Raw genomic sequence first — 7,742 nt, 5'->3', positions numbered from 1 at the left:
AAGTGCATCAGTCATCTATGAAGAAATTTTTCATGTGAAGCACTGAATGTTTATATCCATCTACACCATTACAATGGATCAGGGCCAGATTGGGCTCACATCTGCATTATTGTCCCTACACCTGTGGAAGGAAATTCCATCTCACCAACACTTCTTCAGGATTTAATATTCTTCTTGAACAAGAACACTTCAGTTTAGAAAAGGATGGGGAATCACAGATGCCGTGTTTGTAATTCAGCATGAGATAGAGAAGCAGCTAGAGTATCTAGGTTTGGGCTTTTTATAGACCTAGAAAAGGCATATGATAAAATGGACAGAAAGATGCTCACACCAATGCTGAGGAAATATGGAGTGTCTGAGGATTTAATAATTATGGTGAATTCTCCATAGATCTTGTAAAATAGTGATTCAAACATGTTTTGGAACAAGTCTCTTTGAAGTGAAAGTTAGATTGGGTTGGCCAAGGGTTGGCCCAAAGTCTGGTGCTGTTTATCATATTGATGGACTATGTCAGCAGGAAGACCCTAATGGGAAAAAAGGTGAGAAGGAGTTATATGCAGGTGACAGCAATAAAGGCAACCTCAAAAGAAGACTTAGATGAAATCCTAAACTAGTGTAATGACTAGCTAAAATGGTGTGGGATGAACATGATCATTGTTGCCTGTCCTGGGATAACCACAACAAAGGGTGAACTAGAGCAGCACTGAGGATTGATTTATTGGCATCCCTTACATGAGCAATTATACTCACGCATACAACACATTCATGCCGGCAGGCTGCAGGTGTGGGTGTTGATTGCTTTCGATTTTGAGGTGACTGAGGCTGGCCGCGAGGTGACAAGAGTCCCTGAAGTCCCTTCGGATCTGCCGGAGGGCTCTACTCTTTCCGGTCCGGTCCTGAGTTTAGTGTGCTGTTACATTTCCTTGTTGGTACTGTTACTGAAATATTGGGCTTGTTTAGCTGAGAGCTGATAACAGCTTGGCTTGGCAGTAACAGTAGAAAGGGCAGCCCCTGAGTCCAAAAGACAAGAATAGGCAGTTTTTTTTAAAGTTAGGCAAACCTGGGGGGTCTGTAGAGGAACAAACATAAGTGGTAAAATCATTTGAATAGGTGACAAGAGGACCCCCTGGTCGCCGTTATTTTTTTTACTATTAACAGTGTTTGTTTTTTTGATAGCTATTTGTTGCTGAGGTTAGTTTGGGCGACGGGGTTGGCGTCCGGTACGTTGGTTTGGACATTTTTTTTTAGTGATTGAGCTGTTTACAGCAGTTATATATGTTATTGGCGCGACTCGGGGCCCCTCCCCGTGATCCATTTTTGGTTGCTACTTGGGGGGGCCTTTTTTTTTTGTTTGTTTTTATTTTTAGTATTTATAAGGGCTGCAAGCATTTTTACCTGTTTGGTTTTTTTAACTTTGTTTTTTGTGTGATATACATGGGTGGCTACGCTTACCAGTTTTTTTAGGGATTATTTTTTAGCGCTTTTCTGCTGCTGCAACCGCTTCTTGATGTCCGGGGCTGATTGAGAGATAAAAATAACCTTGATTGTGGACTGTGTGTTTGTGGCCTTGGGGTTTATGTTAGTATAGGTATAAAATGCCTTACAAAGTTTTTTATAAAAGTCAGGGGTTTTTTTTGCACAGTATTATGGACCTTTGACTAATTTAGAGGGTTTTTTTTTGCTTGTTTTATACCTGTTAGAATATAGTTTAGGAATTTTTTTAGTTTTGCTTGGTTAGTTGAATTATTTGGGTTTTATTGGGCCAGGTTGACGAGAGTTATAAAGTCGCGGCCATTGTTGGTGGCCTTTGCAGCCTCCCAGGCCCCCCGTTAGGACCCGCTTTTTTTTTTCCATGCGCAATAGGCAATTTAGAAGCTGCCCCATCTGAGAGATTGGCACATTTGAGATATTTGGTTGAGGTTTTCTTTGATGTTGTATTACTTGAAGACAATTATGTGAGGGCTCATATTCGTTGTCCGGGAAAGGTAAAAGGGTGGCAGGGTTTAAGGTATGGCATTGTTTAATTTTTAAGTTGGTCCTGGATAATAAAGAAACTTCCAAATGCGTTTTTGAGAGGTTAAATGTTGAGTGCTCTTTGGAATTAAACAGAGAGCAGAGGGAATTAGGGTTTAATTCAGGATTTTTTCCTTTTATTTACATTGACCGCTACAGGGAATGGGACAGACGGATTTTAATTTGACCTTAGAGCTTTATTGCATGCTATGGCTTTCACTTTGAGGAATTACGGATGAGAGGCTTAGTTTTGCCCACACATTTAACGCTCAAATGTATAAAGCAGAAAAACAGTAATTGGTTAACTAGAACAGAACAGAATCAGAACCAGATAGTGTATTTTTATTTTATTAGGACTTACTTTATTGGAGCACGAACCCCAGGGGCCGCGGTGAAGCAGAGAAAGAGGGGCTAAACACCCCATTGGCGCCGTTCCCAGTTTGCCGCAGTCATCCGGAGTCCAATGTCCGAGCTAGGAGTGTCCCATCTGGGTCGCCAGAAACTGTTACTGAAATATTGGGTCCGTCTAGCTGAGAGCCAATAACAGCTTGACAGGGATAAGGAAAAGATTGCTTTATTCTGCAGAAAAAAGGAGAGCCCTATAAAAAGATACATAAGACTTTGTCTTATACTCATTTTACAGATTTTTTTATATCTATTTAGACAAAGACCCTTGCCGTGTTTACACCTGATTGGCGGTTGCCAGACCCCGTACTTCTGCTATCTGGTCAGTGAAAACCAGTTTGGAGCTAGTCTTTTCTGCTTTAAGGCAGAGGAGAAAAGACAGTTTAAAAGTTTAGGTTATTGTGTACGTGAGGCTTCTGCTTTTTTTTACTGGGTGCCTGCTGGTTGTTAAGGGGGGTTGCCAGTAATTTTCACAGTACCTTTGACCTGGCTGCCCATCTCGAAATTTATACTTTCACCAAGATAATACCATGGTTCCATAAAAGGTGATATTTGCCTCTTTGTTTTGCCATTGGCTGTCACTCACACTATTTCACTCATTCCTCACATTAATTGATTACATAGTCATAAGCGTGAATACAATTGATTATAAAGAGCAATGCAGCTTTAGGCAAGTGTCTAACATCATTGAGGACTTTCTGCTGTTTGTCGCTTTGTAATGGCATAACAGGAAACTGTGCTTAAGCAAGCGTCTAACATCAATGGGGCTTGTGGCTTTGTAATGGCATAACAGGAAACTGTGCAGATTGCACTCGAAAGAGCAAATGGGGGCCCATCCGGCTACAAGCATGACTAAAACTGAGGTCATGTGAGTCAGTATAGGTGCCATAGGGAAATTGGACATAGAGATTAACGGAGTGAAACTAAGTCAGACTGACCATTTCAAGTATCTTGGTGCCTAGGTCATGGAAGACTACAAGCTTGAACGTGAAGTACAGTCCAGACTGGAGAATGTTTGAAAAATATGGACTAACATCTCAGAGGTAGTGTATGAGACGTGAATGCTACTCAAACCAAAAGCCCAACTGTATAGAACAATGGTGCTCCCCTCAGTGCTGTATGGTGCAGAAGCCCGTGTGATAAAAAGATGGCAGGTTCAATGCCTACAGGTGTTTGAGATGAGATTTCTTCGTGCCAGAGAAGAAGTAACACAAAGAGACAGTTTTTGAAATGAAGATATTAAGATGGAAGTCAAAGACTGGTGATGTGGCTGATGAAATCCAGGAAGTCTGACTTCACTGGTTTGGACACATGCAGACAATGAGTGAAGGGGGCCTGGTAAAGATAGCATGGCAGGAGAGGGTGGTAGGAAAGAGACCCTAGGAAGCTGAGGAAGCTATGGATGGAGTTGTATCAAAAAAGATGGTAAGCAGGTGTACCTTACTGCTGCCTCAGGCTGATGAAGATGGCAGTTGCTTGCACACAATCCAACCCCAGTTGATAGGATAAGGGGAAGAAGAAGAAGAGTGACATGTGACTCTTGTTTGAGAGGAAGGCACTTAGAAATTCTCAAACAAAAACTGCTGTAAATGCTGCTAACTTGAACATCTTGGATCAACAATTAAATTGTAAAGTGCCTAAACAATATTTTCCACTCTAAGATCTTTTTGCCCTGTTATTAGGACAACAACAACACAGAAGAATGACAGAGGAGCATTCTACAGTTATAATTTCCTGATTCTTTACTTAGTGGGTCTGGTGGTAAATCCGGAGTTAGAACTATAAGGGAATATGTGTTTATATTTATCTTTGTAAAAAGGGTTATATTATGCACACATTTTGCATCAGAAATTTGAGTCTAGAAAAATGACTAATATATCAGAAGTCTTCAGAAAATCCAGATTTAGCATAACAGAAAAATAAAAGCATGACTCAAGCATATACCAGGTTCCATTGGTTGTAGCATCAATGAAAGGCTAGAGTAAAAAGGACTGCAGATGGTTGACACAATTTTAAGTATCATGTCTTTTTACCCTGCTCAGAGTAGGCTTTCTTGAGATTGTGCTGTCACAGTCTCATGAAAGCCTACTCTGAGCAGGGTAAGTGGTGAACAGTTCTCACTCTGAATAGTTAGCAAAAAAGCATTCAATTTCTTTACCACTCCGCCACCCCCTTAAAGGAGACCTACAAATGAAAAGTGTGGACTTTATTTTTGCTTTTTGGTGGTGTGTAATAGAGCCAGTAATCCTTTTTGTTTGTTTATTTACTTTAGAAAATCAGATCTTGTACAGGTTTGAAAGAGTAGGATGACTGGATAACATGTAAATTGTCTTGTAATAGTGATGAGTGAAAGCTGAGCAATTGAGATATGACTGTTAGTGTTTTTAGCATTATTTAACTTCAATGGCTAACTAACATTTTTGGATAAATGAAGAACATAAGAACGGCCCTACTGGATCAGACCAAAGGTCCATCTAGCCCAGTATCCTGTCTTCCAACAGTGGCCAGTGCCAGGTGCCCCAGAGAGAATGAACAGAACAGGAAATCATTAAGTTATCCATCCCCTGTCGCTCATTCCCAGCTTCTGGCAAACAGGCTAGGGACACCATTCCTGCGCATCCTGGCTAATAGCCATTGGTGGACCTATCGTTCATGAATTTATCTAGTTCTTTTTTTAACCCTGTTATGGTCTTGGCCTTCACAACATCCTCTGGCAAGGAATTCCGCAGGTTGACTGTGTGTTGTGTGAAAAAAATATTTCCTTTTATTTGTATTAAACCTGCTGCCTATTAATTTCATTTGGTGACCCCTGGTTCTTGTGTTATGGGAAGTAGTAAAGAACACTTCCTTATCTACTTTCTCTACACCAATCATGATTTTATAGACCTCAATCATATCTCTTTTCCAAGCTGAAAAGTCCCAGTCTTATTAATCGCACCTCATACAGAAGCCATTCTATACCCCTAATCATTTTTGTTGCCCTTTTCTGAACCTTTTCCAATTCCAATACATCTTTCTTGATATGGGACAACCACATCTGCACACAGTATTCAAGATGTGGGCGTACGATGGATTTACATAGAAGCAACATGATCTTTTCTGTCCTATTATCTATCCCATTCTTAATTATTCCCAGCATTCTGTTCACTTTTTAGACTGCTGCTGTACATCAAGTGGCTGTTTTCAGAGAACTATACGCAATGACTCCAAGATCTCTTTCTTGAGTGATAGCTAATTTAGACCCCATCATTTTATATGTATGGTTGAGATTATGCTTTCCAATGTACATAACTTTGCCTTTATCAGCATTAAATTTCATCTGCCATTTTATTGCCCAGTCATCCAGTTTTGAGAGATCCTTTTGTAGCGCTTCACAGTTGGCCTGGGTCTTAACTATCTTGGTGAAAGTTTTGACATCTTCATCTCTTCAGGGTGTTAGTTCTCACAATGTCCTCCAGAAAAATTAGAAAAGATCTGATTTTCCAAGATAACACCAGAAAAAAAATGTAACAGACCAAGTCTAATTACAATCCCTACCTCCTTGGTAGATTATAGTTTGTATTCTAGTCACAGGTACAGACTTTTTCCTTCTAATATATTTGAATTTATCACTTTTTTTTACTGTTGAAGCAGCAAAGGTCAGTGACATTTATCTGCAAGAGTTTTCCAATCTGCTTGGTTAATTCACAATTTTAGTCCATATAAATATATGCATTTATCTATGTAGGTTTCTCTTCCACCTTTATTTCTATTCCTCCCTCATAAACAAGTTGTCTGCACATCAAATGCTGCTTCTTAACTTCCAGACTGATTCTGTGACCTATTTTTTCCTCTACTTTAGAGTTTTGGACCATTGCTGTTACTTATTGCCCAGATTATGGAGTAAGAGGTTAAAATCAACAGCATTATATGTAGCTTTAGAGCCTTATCAGGCACATACCAAAGTTAGAAATTTTGTTACTGTGAACTCAGGCCATCCAGTCCTACTTGCATTCTTTGAATAATCTTGCTTTAAACTTGTTGGTTAATTAGACATGTCTAGGAAGTCTTGTAAATTTGTGTGTAAAAGGGTGGCTCAAAAATATGTAAGCAGTTGATTAAATAAACACTATCAGGAAAATGTAAATGTGGAAAGCATGGAGTATCAGTAGCACTTATTTCTAGAAACAGGAACAGGCATATTTAGAGGTGTAATAAATTATGTCCATGAATTCCAACATTTGATTTATGGAGACCAAGGGCCAGATTCACAAAGGAATTTAGGTATTGGGACTAGGGCTTTGCTAGGAAGGGAATCTTGGAGGCTCTCTTTTCAGGTTGGGAATCAATATTAGAATAGATCAGAGATAGATAGATATCTTAAACTTACCTGAGAGTAAACTCTGGTGAGAAAGAGAGAGAAAGAGGATTTATAAAAACCAACAGCAACAGGAAATTTGCTTGTGGATTCTTAGGAGCCAGGGTCCAGACTCACCCTAAGTTGGCGATACTGTCCAAAAACTCAAAATATCTAAGCAAGCTGTACTTTTAACCACCTTATTGCTAGACCTGCAGAACAAAGCATGTGCCTGATTATTAATGTAACAGCCAGGCTTGTCTATCAAAGCTAATATAAAAATCATAAGTCAGCAGTTGCCATGGACACTCCCATGTGTTATTCATAGTATTCTAATAGGAACTAATAGAACGCTTATCTTTGAATGATGCATTCTTTGCTCACATTCCTGGAGTACTTTGTGCCCTAACTCAATTCCAGTTTTATTCTTCAAATTTTGGTATGACAGCTGTGAGCCTGTACTGGAAACAGAAACTGTGTTACTTGTTTGAACTATACTACTACTACTACTACTACTGTTGTTGTTGTTGTTGTTTTTTGTTTTTGTTTTCCCTCATCCCCTCTTTGAAGTATTTGTTTTAATTAAAAGTCCACGTCAGTTATTTGAGTTACAACTTCCAGAACTTGTTTCTCCCTCATCAGTACGCTTTTAGTTATGTACATTATAACCTAATAAACTAATGCCACTTTCATAGTATATTTATGTTTTACACAATGCTTAAATAACCTGTAGAACTCACTAGATAGTATTGAAGAATTTTTTTTAATGATTCTGTGTTTATAAGGGAGATTTTCAAAAGCACTGAGGGGAAAGGCTGTAGGAGTTGTGTTATGGCAAGTTTCACAGCAAGGCTCTTTCATAGTCTTTCATGTTTTTTCATAGTACGCGAACAAATGTTTAGTCTTGAGAAGGCATAGTATGTATTATTGTATTGGTTATGCAAGCTTCTTGGTAGAGAGAGTTGTGTGAGCAACAAGAGAGCTTGCT

General features: G+C 39.2%; 1 long non-coding RNA gene across 2 annotated transcripts; it reads right to left on the bottom strand.

Moving 5' to 3' along the window:
* On the bottom strand, window positions 1–7,033 carry LOC123344322. Of its 2 annotated transcripts, none has more exons than XR_006572513.1 (4): window positions 6,788–7,033; window positions 2,375–2,592; window positions 751–1,011; window positions 1–524 (listed from the first exon to the last, which is right to left on the bottom strand). It is a non-coding gene; the product is annotated as an uncharacterized LOC123344322 (long non-coding RNA). The 2 variants fall into 2 exon arrangements; XR_006572512.1 differs by having other exon boundaries at window positions 2,375–2,560.
* Window positions 7,034–7,742: the final 709 nt, after the last annotated feature.

Source organism: Mauremys mutica, chromosome 11, assembly GCF_020497125.1.
Source record: "Mauremys mutica isolate MM-2020 ecotype Southern chromosome 11, ASM2049712v1, whole genome shotgun sequence".
Taxonomy (NCBI): Eukaryota; Metazoa; Chordata; order Testudines; family Geoemydidae; genus Mauremys; species Mauremys mutica.
The sequence above is the reverse complement of the archived record's forward strand: the minus strand, read 5'-3'. Positions and strand labels throughout refer to the sequence as shown.